Source organism: Macaca thibetana, chromosome 10 (genome assembly GCF_024542745.1).
Source record: "Macaca thibetana thibetana isolate TM-01 chromosome 10, ASM2454274v1, whole genome shotgun sequence".
NCBI classification, from domain to species: Eukaryota; Metazoa; Chordata; class Mammalia; order Primates; family Cercopithecidae; genus Macaca; species Macaca thibetana.
Window position 1 is genome coordinate 30,595,620 of NC_065587.1, and position 12,195 is coordinate 30,607,814.

The 12,195-nt window shown below is 48.4% G+C and overlaps 2 protein-coding genes across 4 annotated transcripts in view; one reads left to right on the forward strand and one right to left on the reverse strand.

The window, feature by feature from the left end:
* Positions 1–12,195, forward strand: part of TMEM191C (transmembrane protein 191C) — a 288,801-nt gene that overhangs the window by 166,272 nt on the left and 110,334 nt on the right. The window lies entirely within an intron of this gene.
* UBE2L3 (ubiquitin conjugating enzyme E2 L3) overlaps positions 1–12,195 on the reverse strand; it is an 87,107-nt gene that overhangs the window by 41,699 nt on the left and 33,213 nt on the right. The gene's annotated exons all lie outside the window — the stretch shown is intronic.

The window sequence follows — 12,195 nt, forward strand, 5'->3', positions numbered from 1 at the left end:
TATCTTACATTTAGTTATCATCATAACTAATTACATCTGGGGCTGCGCACGGTGGCTCACACCTGTAATCCCAGCACTTTGGGAGGCCGAGGAAGGTGAATCATCTGAGGTCAGAAGTTCAAGACCATCCTGGCCAACATGGTGAAACCCTGTCTCTACTAAAAATACAAAAATTAGCCAGGTGTGGTGGTGGGCACCTGGAATCCCAGCTACTCGGGAGGCTGAGGCAGGAGAATTGCTTGAACCTGGGAGGCGGAGGTTGCAGTGAGCCAAGATCACGCCATTGCACTCCAGCCTAGATTACAAGAGTGAAACTCCATCTCAAATAAATAAATAAACAAATAATACACTTGGCTATGATCACAACTTTATGAAGTCATCTCATCATCCGCTGTACAAATCAGGGCACTGAGGCTCAAAGGCACAACACTAAGGAGTCAAAGGCAGAAATCTACATCTGAACTCTGTTACTCTACCACAGCACAGTGCTTCTCAGAGGTTACAACACACTCCTTCCCAGGTGGTCATTCTAACAGGACATGACAAAGAAAACACTCAACAGAGGCTTAGAGGAACGCACTGCCCACAACCTCCACAGTAAGCATGGGGGAAGCGTGGCCAAGGCTCCAACTCAGCAGACCTTGACACCAGCTTCTGGCTGCCAGGCCTCATTCCTGGAAGGTGTTTCCGTGTCCATCTGTACATGGGTGTGCCTGGCATTCCTGACCTCCATTACATACTCCAGAGTCCAGCACCCCACTAACAGACTGATAGCTCCTTGAGGGCTGGGACACCGACCTCCTGAAGTCTGTCCACAACAGATTCAACCACACAAAGCCTGACACAGGACAAAGGGGCACGACGGGAACTGCCTGTGTAAAACTTGAGGAGAATCCTTCAGGAAGCTTAGATTTTCTTATGCTGACTGTTCTTTTTTTTGAGACAGAGTCTTGCCCAGGCTGGAGTGCAGTGGCATGATCTCGGCTCACTAAAAGCTCTGCCTCCCGGGTTCACGCCATTCCCCTGCCTCAGCCTCCCAAGTAGCTGGGACTACAGGTGCTCATCACCACGCCCGGCTAATTTTTTTTGTATTTTTAGTAGAGATGGGGTTTCATCATGTTATCCAGGATGGTCTTGATCTCTTGACCTTGTGATCCGCCCGCCTCAGCCTCCCAAAGTGCTGGGATTACAGGTATGAGCCACCGTGCCCGGCTGCTGACTGTTCTTAATGAGAGGTGTGCTGGTGTGAAACACTATTTTTTACAAGCCACCTCAGATGGGTTCAGAGGCTATTCAACCTCTGAGTCATACCCTCTCCCTCACCGTGAGCAGGTGGGTCCCCTCTTAGAAAGATGGAACACCACATGAGCCCTGACATTAGCCCATGAGCCCTTTGACATTAGCACCTGCTTTGGTTGCAGATGTGCCTGCTGGGGTAGGGGCTGTCAAAAGAGAATGTTCCCCGCTCCGCCTACCTATGCTAGGAAAGTGGGGGCAAAATCTGACAAGAAAATGAAATACAGAAAACTATCATCAACACAGTCCTGGAAGTGTTAAAAATCAAAACAAACAAAACCCAAACAGCCACCGGATCTGAAATGAACCCTCTTCCTCTCCATCTTGTCCCTTCCTCAAAACCAAAAGCAACCATCTAAAAAGCAGGAGCAAGGCCCGGAGAGCAGGGGACCTTGACGGTGGGCCTGGCTCTACCACTCGCTTCAGCCTCCTAATCTGTAAACTGAGGCCACTGGTGTCTGCTTTCCAAGGTCCCTCACACAGCTCTGGAATTCTAGAGTGTGTGTGCGGCAAGGGTCAGAAGGGGAAACTACACAGCCACCAGAAGCAACTTTCTTAACTTTCTGCTTCAAGGTTGAAAGACAACGGCTGGGCACAGTAGCTCACACCTGTAATCCCAGCTATTTGGGAGGCTGAGGCAGGTGGATCACCTGAGGTTAGGAGTTCACAACCAGCTGGACCAATACAGTGAAACCCACCTCTACTAAAAACTACAAAAATTAGGCTGGGCGCGGTGGCTCACGCCTGTAATCCCAGCACTTTGGGAGGCCAAGGCGGGCGGATCAGAGATGGAGACCATCCTGGCTAACATGGTGAAACCCCGTCTCTACTAAAAATACAAAAGATTAGTCGGGCGTGGTGGCCTGTAGTTCCAGCTACTTGAGAGGATGAGGCACAAGAATGGCGTGAACCCGGGAAGTGGAGCTTGCAGTGAGCCAAGATTGCACCACTACGCAAGACTCCATCTCAAAAAAAAAAAAAAAAAAAAAAAAAAAAAAAAAATTAGCCAGGTGTGGTGACACACGCCTGTAATTCCAGCTACTCTGGAGGCTGAGGCAGGGAGAATTGCTCGAATCCAGAGGTGAAGGTTGCAGTGAGCCAAGATCGTGCCACTGTACTCCAGCCTGGGTGACAGAGTGAGACCGTGTCTCCAAAAAAAAAAAAAAAAAAAAGGCCCGGCGCCGTGGCTCACGCCTGTAATCCCAGCACTTTGGGAGGCCAAGACGGGCGGTTCACGAGGTCAGGAGATCGAGACCATCCTGGCTAACACAGTGAAACCCCGTCTCTACTAAAAATACAAAAAAAAAAATTAGCCAGGCATGGTGGCGGGTGCCTGTGGTCCCAGCTACATGGGAGGCTGAGGCAGGAGAATGGCGTGAACACGGGGGATGGAGCTTGCAGTGAGCCAAGATCGTGCCACTGCACTCCAGCCTGGGCGACAGAGCGAGACTCCGTGTCAAAAAAAAAAAAAAAGGAAAAGAAAAGAAGACAAGAAGCAACGATATGACATCTGAGACATCAACTTCTCAATCAAGAGTGGCTTTCGGCCAGACGCGGTGGCTCACACCTGTAATCCTAGAACTTTAGGAGGCCGAGGTGGGTGGAACATGAGGTCAGGAGTTTGAGACCAGCCTAACCAACACGGCAAAACCCCATCTCTACTAAAAATACAAAAATTAGCCAGGCGTAGTGGCACGCGCCTGTAATTCCAGCTACTCAGGAGGCTGAAGCAGGAGAATTGCTTGAACCCAGGAGGCGGAGGTTGCAGTGAACCGTGATTATGCATTGTACTCCAGTCTGGGTGAAAGAGCAAGACTCCACCTCAAAAAAAAAAAAAAAAAAAAAAAGAGTTGCTTTCAAACCTCCAACCCTGCCCCAATTCAGTGCCTGTGGGACCCTTCCATAGCACCTATGTTCATCTTTGGACACGGTGACTGTCACACTACACTAGATGTATACAATACGCCAGGTAAATTTCTGAGATATTAGGAAGACAAATTTTGAGTTCAAGAGCTATTCAATTTTAAGCCGGGCACAGTGGCTCATGCCTGTAATCCCAGCACTTTGGAAGGCTGAGGCGGATCGCCTGAGGGCAGGAGTTCAAGACCAGCCTGGGAAATGGCGAAACCCCGTCTCTACTAAAAATACAAAAATCAGCTGGGTATGGTGACACATGCTTATAGTTCCAGCTACTTGGGAGGCTGAGGCAAGAGAATCGCTTGAACCTGGGAGGCAGAGATTACAGTGAGCCGAGATGGCGCCACTGCGCTCCAGCCTGGGTGATAGAGACTCCGTTTCCAAAAAAAAAAAAAAAAAAAAAAAAAAAATTTTCCCAATTTTGTTCGGAAAAGTAAACTTTTCTTTTTTTACTTTTTTTTTTTTTTTTTTTGAGAGTCTCGCTCTATCACCCAGGCTAGAGCACAGCATCACCATCTTGGCTCACTGCAACCTCCGCCTCCCGGATTCAAGTGATTCTCCTGCCTCAGCCTCCTCAGTCTCCGGAGTAGCTAGGATTACAGGAAGGCACCACCACACTCGGCTGAGTTTTATATATATATATATATTTTTTTTTTTTTTTTTTTTGAGACAGAGTCTCACTCTGTCACCCAGGCTGGAGTGCAGTGACTGGATCTCAGCTCACTGCAAGCCCCGCCTCCCGGGTTTACGCCATTCTCCTGCCTCAGCCTTCCGAGTAGCTGGGACTACAGGTGCCCACCACCTCACCCGGCTAGTTTTTTGTATTTTTTAGTAGAGATGGGGTTTCACCTAACACGGTGAAACCCCATCTCTACTAAAGGATGTTAGGATGCTCTCGATCTCCTGACCTTGTGATCCGCCCGTCTCGGCCTCCCAAGAGTTTTATATTTTTTTTTTTTTAGCAGAGACGGGGTTTCACCATGTTTCCTAGGCTGGTCTCATCAAGTCATCCACCCGCCTTGACCTCCCAAAGTGTTGGGATTCAGGTGTGAGCCACCATGCCCAGCCAAGTAAACTTATTTTATTTTAATTTTATTTATTTTTTTAGACGGAGTCTCGCTCTGCCGCCCAGGCTGGAGTGCAGTGGTGCGATCTCGGCTCACTGCAAGCTCTGCCTCCCGGGTTCACGCCATTCTCCTGCCTCAGCCTCCCCAGTAGCTGGGACTACAGGCGCCCGCCACCACGCCCGGCTAATTTTTTTTTTGTATTTTAGTAGAGACGGCGTTTCACCGTGTTAGCCAGGATGGTCTCGATCTCCTGACCTCGTGATCCGCCCGTCTCGGCCTCCCAAAGTGCTGGGGTTACAGGCGTGAGCCACTGCGCCTGGCCTATTTTTTTTTTTTTTTTTATATAGTGTATCACTCTGTTCCCCCGGCCAGAGTGCAGTGGCGTGATCTTGGCTCACTGCAACCTCTGCCTTGCAGGTTCAAGCGATTCTCCTGCCTCAGCCTCCCGAGTAGCTGGGATTACAGGCACATGCCACCACACCCAGATAATTTTATTGTGATTCTAGTAGAGACCGGGTTTCACCATGTTGACCAAGATGGTTTCGAACTCCTGACCTCAAGTGATCCACCTGCCTCGGCCTCCCAAAGTGCTGGGATTACAGGCCTGAGCCACGGTAACCTCTGCCTCTCATGAGGTTCAAGCAATTCTTGTGCCTCCCCCTCCCTAGTAGCTGAGATACAGGCATGTGCCACCAGACCCGGTTAATTTTTGTATTTTGGGTAGAGGTAGGGTTTCACCATGTTGGCCAGTGGTCTCAATCTCCTGACCTTCATGATCCGCCTGCCTTGGCCTCCCAAAGTGCTGGGATTACAGGCGTGAGCCACCGCGCCCGGCCCCCAGCCAACATTTTTAAACAAACATTCACACAGCTGTCTCAGTAACTCTCCAAACTACAAAATAAGAGAGTACCACAGGTAAGAGAATGGGCTCTCAGTGATGAGGGTATGTCCAGGCAGGCTGGACCCAACCTGGCCCGAAACCACTTTTACCATCTCCTATCACTCCTCCAAATCCTCCCCTCCTGACAGGCTGGTCACCTCACTGCCCTGGAACATGTCTTGGTTATTTTCAATAATAATATCTACAAGTAGCTCACATTTACTATATGCCAGGCACTCTTCTAAGCAGTTGGTATGTATTAACTCATTTAACCTTCACACACAGACGAACTAACTAAGGCACAGAGAGGTAAAGTAAGTAACTTGCCCAGGGTCACTCAGCTAAGATGTGGCAGGCCCAGGATTGAAACTCCAGAACCAGTGCTTTTAACTGCTATCCTGTAGTCTTTCTCTAAACAGCTTTGCTCTGAGCAAAAGCCCCTTCCTCCCTTTCTTATATGGGTAGGGGGCTTAGGGAGGTTAGGTTTATCTATGTCCCCCAAGAACACGCAGGATGAAGCGGGCCACAGGAGATACATGCAAAGCCCTTCTTGAGTGAGTGGCATGCCACTTCTCCTGGATAGCTGAGCATCCAGGAGATACGTAGATCTGGCCCCTCAATCTAAAGGCTATGGCATCTCGGCCACCTGTCCTTAAATCCATCAGCACTGCCCTCAGTGACCCCTCTATAGAGAGGGAGCTCACCCTCCAAGGCTGGCCTGGCAGAGGGAGGGCTCCTAGCTCTGGAGGTGCACTGGACATGCCAATCCAGGGTAAAATCAAGCCAATGCCTCAACACTTCTGAAAAGCATCTCAGGGGCTGGCCTAGCTAAAACCCAAAGCGGGATGGCACAAGGTCAGAGGCAAGCAGCACTGGAAAGTAGGCAGATGGTGTCTGGGGGCTCCTCATGGCATTTCCCATAGGCACTGCCCAGAGCCCTCCTGAGGGATGAGAGAGACTCAACCTCACTGGTCACCTGGTCCCTCTTCTTCAACTGCTGAAACCCTACTCGGGCTTAAAGGGTCAGGCCAAGTTCGACCTCCTCCGCAGTGTCAGAGGGGCTGTTTCCCTCCCCTGCAAGCCATTATTAAGGTGGCAGACATCCAACACACAGTGACCAGCCCAGGATTTCTTTGTTCCAGGTACACACCATTTTTCTCCTTTGCTGAGCTCCGCAAGGGCAGAGGAATTGCCCCTTGAGCTGAGTCTCAAAGGTCAAGAAGTTAACCCGGTACAGAGAAGAGACAGGGATGCCAATCACGAGATCCAGAGTGTGCAAAGCATGCTGTGTTTAGGGGACTCAACGGGCAAGTGGGGAGAGACAAGACTGGTAAGACAAGACCTTGAAGGAACAAGGAATGTGTACTTGTAATCCAGAGTCCCAGCCTCATCCTCACCCTACTAAATTCTGCTCCAATCTCTGTCAGCGGGGCCTGGTCATGTGTATTCTACTGCACAACACACCACACACTACTCTGATGCACTGCTGGTTAGGAATAGTGTGGGACAGAGGGTGTGCTGACCAGTAAGGAGTTCAGACGAACCATTAAGGAACTCGATGCAGGTGTCTACCATAAACAGGGATGGCCTGAACTGAGGCAGTGGCAGTGGGAGTAGGAGTGGGGATGGAGAGAAGACAGGCAGAAAACAGAGACTGAAGGCATAGTTCAGCAGAATCTGCCAGGTGACCAGACAAGGGAGGAAGAGCGTAGAAGGGGTCAGCTGGCGTTTTTTCCTTATTAACTAAGTAAGGTGGGACAGGAGGAGACACATGGGGCCAGAGGGAGAGAGTCACAGGAGGAGCTAAGACTTAAGATGCCTACAGATCTATGAGCCGTTCCCAGGAAAACTCTGGAAGTGGCTGGAGTCCGGGCTCAGGAGGAACGTCTCCGTGGCTCTCTAATGGGCACAGTGTGTGCAGTGTGAAGTGTGTGCAGTGTGAAGCTGCAAAGAAGTGGGGCTCTCACATTTACTGCTGTAGCAAAGAATATAGAAATATCTTAAACGTAATAAATGTTCCAATAAAATGAGAATACTTTCAAGTGTCCTCTTATAATAAAATTTTAAAGCAACAGTCTCCTAATTTAGAGTTTTAACAGGATCAGAAAAGGCCCCAGTACCCTGAGACAAGAGTTTTTGTCTCAGGGTGTTTTTTTGTTTTGTTTTTTGTTTTTTTCTTTTTGAGACAGAGTCTCGCACTGGAGTGCAATGGCACAATCTTGGCTCACTGCAACCTCCACCTCCTGGGTTCAAGCAATTCTCCTGCCTCAGCCTCCAGAGTAGCTGGGATTACAGCCACCCGCCACCACGCCCAGCTAATTTTTTGTATTTTTAGTAGAAACGGGGTTTCACTATGTTGGCCAGGCTGGTCTGGAACGCCTGACCTCACGATCCGCCCGCCTGGGCCTCCCAAAGTGCTGGGATTACAGTCGTGAGCCACCGCGCCTGGCCTGTCTCAGAGTTTTCTAGTAAATACCTTAAAAGGCCCCAAATGTTGGAATAATTGAGTATACTCCTTCCCATCACCTGTCCCAAACATTTACAAAGAATATCATTAAGGGAGGCTGAAACAGTCCCAACTTACCGGAATGCATGAATTTAGACTAAAAGATGCAACGTTTTTCTCAATTCACAAAGCCTCAGTGGATTCAGGACATTTACACTGGCATAACATCACATATAAAACTCCCCTCACCTCCTGACACATGTGACACAACTACTAGACACACTCATTGCTCTATCTTCTTAATTACCCAACCTCAGAATCTAAACCTGTACTCAGAAGCAAACTACCTCACTGCTTAATACAACGAAACCCAAGGAATGAACTTTTATAGGCTCCTCCTACTATGACTATGGACTGGGAGAAAGAATAACAATATGAAGTTCTGAGTGAACATTTTTAAATAGCATTAGGCCGGGCACAGTGGCTCACACCTATAATCCCAGCACTTCGGGAGGCCTTGGCAGGCAGATCACCTGAGGTTAGGAGTTCGAGACCAGTCTGGCCAACATGGTGAAACCCCCTCTCTAATACAAAATTAGCAGGGAATGGTGGTGCACACCTATAGTCCCAGCTACTTGGGAGGCTGAGGCAGGAGAATCGCTTGAACCTGAGAGGCAGAGGTTGTAGTGCACAGAGATCATGCCATTGCACTCCAGCCTGGGTAACAAGAGCGAAACCCCTTAACTCAACAGTTACATCATGATAAGTAATAAGATGTTACACACACACCCCTCTAAATCCACAGATTTCCCTTCTGAGAAAAGCCCTTCTGGGAAGCTACTCAATGGGCCCTTGGGGGAAGTGTGTGCAGTGTGAAGCTGCAAAGAAATGATCAGATGGCAATCAGTTGCCTAAGCCACACATAAAGGTTTCACTTTTGGCTTTTGTAGCAATTTCCCCATCCTGATTGAAGCAATGGTTACAATCTGGTTGTGGCCAACAATGCTAAATTAGCTGCTTGCAAATTAAAATGTACTTAATGTTTTATTAACACTATAATTCCTAAAAAGGGTTCTAAAAGAGGTTAATCCTCTTGGCAAATGCTTTTGAAATAAAAGACTTTATCATACTCACTTTGCCTAAAATAACTTCTCAGTGTAGTATATGCAAATCACTCTACTTTTAATAATGTGTTTTACACTATCTGCAGTCCATTGTTACAAAGAAATCTTTGCTGTGGAATGTCCTAGAAAACATTTTTAACAGAAATCTATTCTTTAAGATATAATTAATTTGGCCGGGCGCGGTGGCTCAAGCCTATAATCCCAGCACTTCGGGAGGCCGAGACGGGTGGATCACGAGGTCAGGAGATCGAGACCATCCTGGCTAACACGGTGAAACCCCGTCTCTACTAAGAAATACAAAAAACTAGCTGGGCGAGGTGGCAGGCGCCTGTAGTCCCAGCTACTCGGGAGGCTGAGGCCAGAGAATGGCGTGAACCCGGGAGGCGGAGCTTGCAGTGAGCTGAGATCTGGCCACTGCACTCCAGCCTGGGCTACTGAGCGAGACCCCGTCTCAAAAAAAAAAAAAAGATGTAATTAATTTGATCATTCAACATTTGCTAGATTGCTATGCCTAAGGCACTGTTCTATGCACTAAGTCCCAATTTTTCACCAACGAAAATCACTTTATTTCCACCCCATGTACTGAAAAGACTGTTGATGAACTTGTATCAATAATTTTTCTTCTTTAAAAAAAAAAAAAAAAACTACCCAGTCTTAAACATTGACTCTCACAGCCAATGATCAGCATTACATAACTGGCGTTCCCCTAGTGAACTGAAAGCCTTTCCATCCTCAACTTAAGAAACAACACACCGCTCCATGCAGCCTTTGAGTAAGAAAGACAGCCTGACAAGAGGCATGGAATTTGGGTCCTAAAGACAGGAAGAGTCAATGTCTTCTCCCTCCCCACCACATTCTACGATTCTACCTTAGGTAACTCCCTTAACCTAGTTAACCTCACAATGTCCTCATTTGTAAAAACATAAAAACGACAATACACTAACTTGGAGTGTTGAAAAGATAACTTATGTAAATAACCTAATATTTAATAAATACTCAGTTAATGTTACAAATTCTTTTCCAAGGTCTATTTTTTTAGAAACAGAGTAATAATTTTAAACCCGTAATAAGTCCCCTCTTAGACCCCTGAGAGCCTGGGGATTCCAAACTGGGTCAACTGGGATAGGCTAGGGGGCTTCCAGGATGAATTAGGTCAAGATCCCTGCCCTTCGGGATCTCAGAACCCAGTATAGGAAAGACAAGTCTGTAACACAAAGAGATTGTGACAAGCGCTCAAAGAGAAACATAAAGTGCTGTGGTCACACAGAGGAGGAAACAACTCATTCTGAAGGGGGATGTGGAAGCAGGGGCTCACAGAGCAGTTGGCATTGGAGTTGAACCTGGGACTTCTCTGGAAGGGAGAAGTGAGGAGAAGGCAACTTTTTTGGGGCAGAGCAAACGACACGTGCAAAGAGACACCAGAGGGCAAGTAAGAGCAGGAGACTTTGCTTTGGAGAAAGAACCCAGTTCGATCACAGCTCACTCTCCCTAGCTAGGTAACCCAGGGCAAGCCAAATAATCTTTTCTCATCGACAAAATGGAAATCACAATGTCTACTTCACAGGAAGGATTAAACATGATCATGCATATAAAGCACGAAGTAGCCGGCCGGGCGCGGTGGCTCAAGCCTGTAATCCCAGCACTTTGGGAGGCCGAGACGGGCGGATCACGAGGTCAGGAGATCGAGACCATCCTGGCTAATATGGTGAAACCCCGTCTCTACTAAAAATACAAAAAAAAAACTAGCCGGGCGAGGTGGTGGGCGCCTGTAGTCCCAGCTACTCGGGAGGCTGAGGCAGGAGAATGGCGTAAACCCGGGAGGCGGAGCTTGCAGTGAGCTGAGATCCGGCCACTGCACTCCAGCCTGGGCGACAAAGCGAGACTCCGTCTCAAAAAAAAAAAAAAAAAAAAAAAAAAAAAAAAGCACGAAGTAAAAGCTGGAAAAATAGTAGCTACTGCGATTAGGTGCAAGAATGGTGGGAAACCAAAGGGCAGGAGGTGAGGCTCAACTGATTGCTTTCCATCAGTCTCAGAAAGGTCTTGCATGCCAAGTAAGAGGTTAGGATTAACTGCTGAGGACAATAAGACCATAGACATTTTTAACAGGAGTGAAAAGAATTGAGTTATCTGCCTTAAAAGAACTCTGGTGTCCGTGAGGGGTAGTCTGGGGAGGAGAGCACTCCGGAGGGCACCCGAGAGATGAGGATACAGATTCAGAGTAATTTCAGTAACATTAGAAAGCAAGTCATGCACTTCAGAAATCTTTTTTTTGTTTGTTTTTGAGATGGAGTCTCACTCTGTCGCCCTGGCTGGAGTGCAGTGGCGCAAACTTGGCTCACTGCAACCTCCACCTGCCAGGTTCAAACAATTCTCTCACTTCAGCCTCCCGGGTAGCTGAGATTACAGGCGAATGCGACCACGCCCAGCTAATTTTTATATTTTTAGTAGAGACAGGAGTTCACCATGTTGGCCGGGCTGGTCTTGAACTCCTGACCTCAAGTGATCCGCCCGCCTCGGCCTCCCAGAGTGCTGGGATTACAGGCGTGAGCCACCGCGCCCGGCCTGCACTCCAGAAAACTTTCTACATTTAAATCCACAAGGGTTGAAGGACGACTGCACCTGGGAGTAGGGTAGGAAAGAAAGCCATTAACCGACCCCTTATCTGGTGAATGGTGGTGTCACTAGCTTAAGAGATGAGGAGAAGTCAGAAGTCCTCTGAGTTTTCTTTTGTGCCCACTTCCACTCCAGTTTTATAAAGTTAATGTCCTCTCTAGCCCTTAGGGAACAAAAGAAAGGAAACGTTCCCAGGGAGGCAGGGAGGGCTCAGAGACTGTGGCTCCAAGTTCAATGTCTAGTTCTACCAAACACTGCTCTGCCCAGAACGAACCCCAGCTCTTTATCTCCCTTCAGGAAACCGGCTCCGGGGCCTTTTTTTAATTTCCGGCCCGTTGCAGGCCGGCTGCACTAGCCAGCCGCCGACTCACAGATGCTGGCGGAGGAGACTCCGGAGGACGTTGGCAAATCCACTGGCAAAAGAACTAAGCCAATTTAGCTAATGTGTTCCTCACTAAAAGGTGCCAAGTAGCAAGAAAGCACCCTGCTGCATTCAAGATCCAAAGTACCAAGTTATTATTATAAACTTTGGCCCGTTTTGATTCGAACGACTGAAACCAACCGTTACCCCCCAAAAAATGGCATTTTGCTTTATCAGGGAAGGGAGATCGAGATGACTGAGTGGAGGAGAGGGAAGGAGAACCGCGCCGCGATGGGAGCCGACCTCAGGCCTTCCTGGAGTTGGAACTTGCCCGCTGTGTGACTCTGCAGTCACAAGGCGACAGTTTGCTAGGACCCAGCGCAATTCCAAACGACCCACCAACAAACTGACCTAACTTTGGCCGCCTGGCCTCCTCCCCGCTCTCCTAGCCCGAGCCTTCCAGAGTTCCGAGCTGCGGCTGGGCCAAGCGG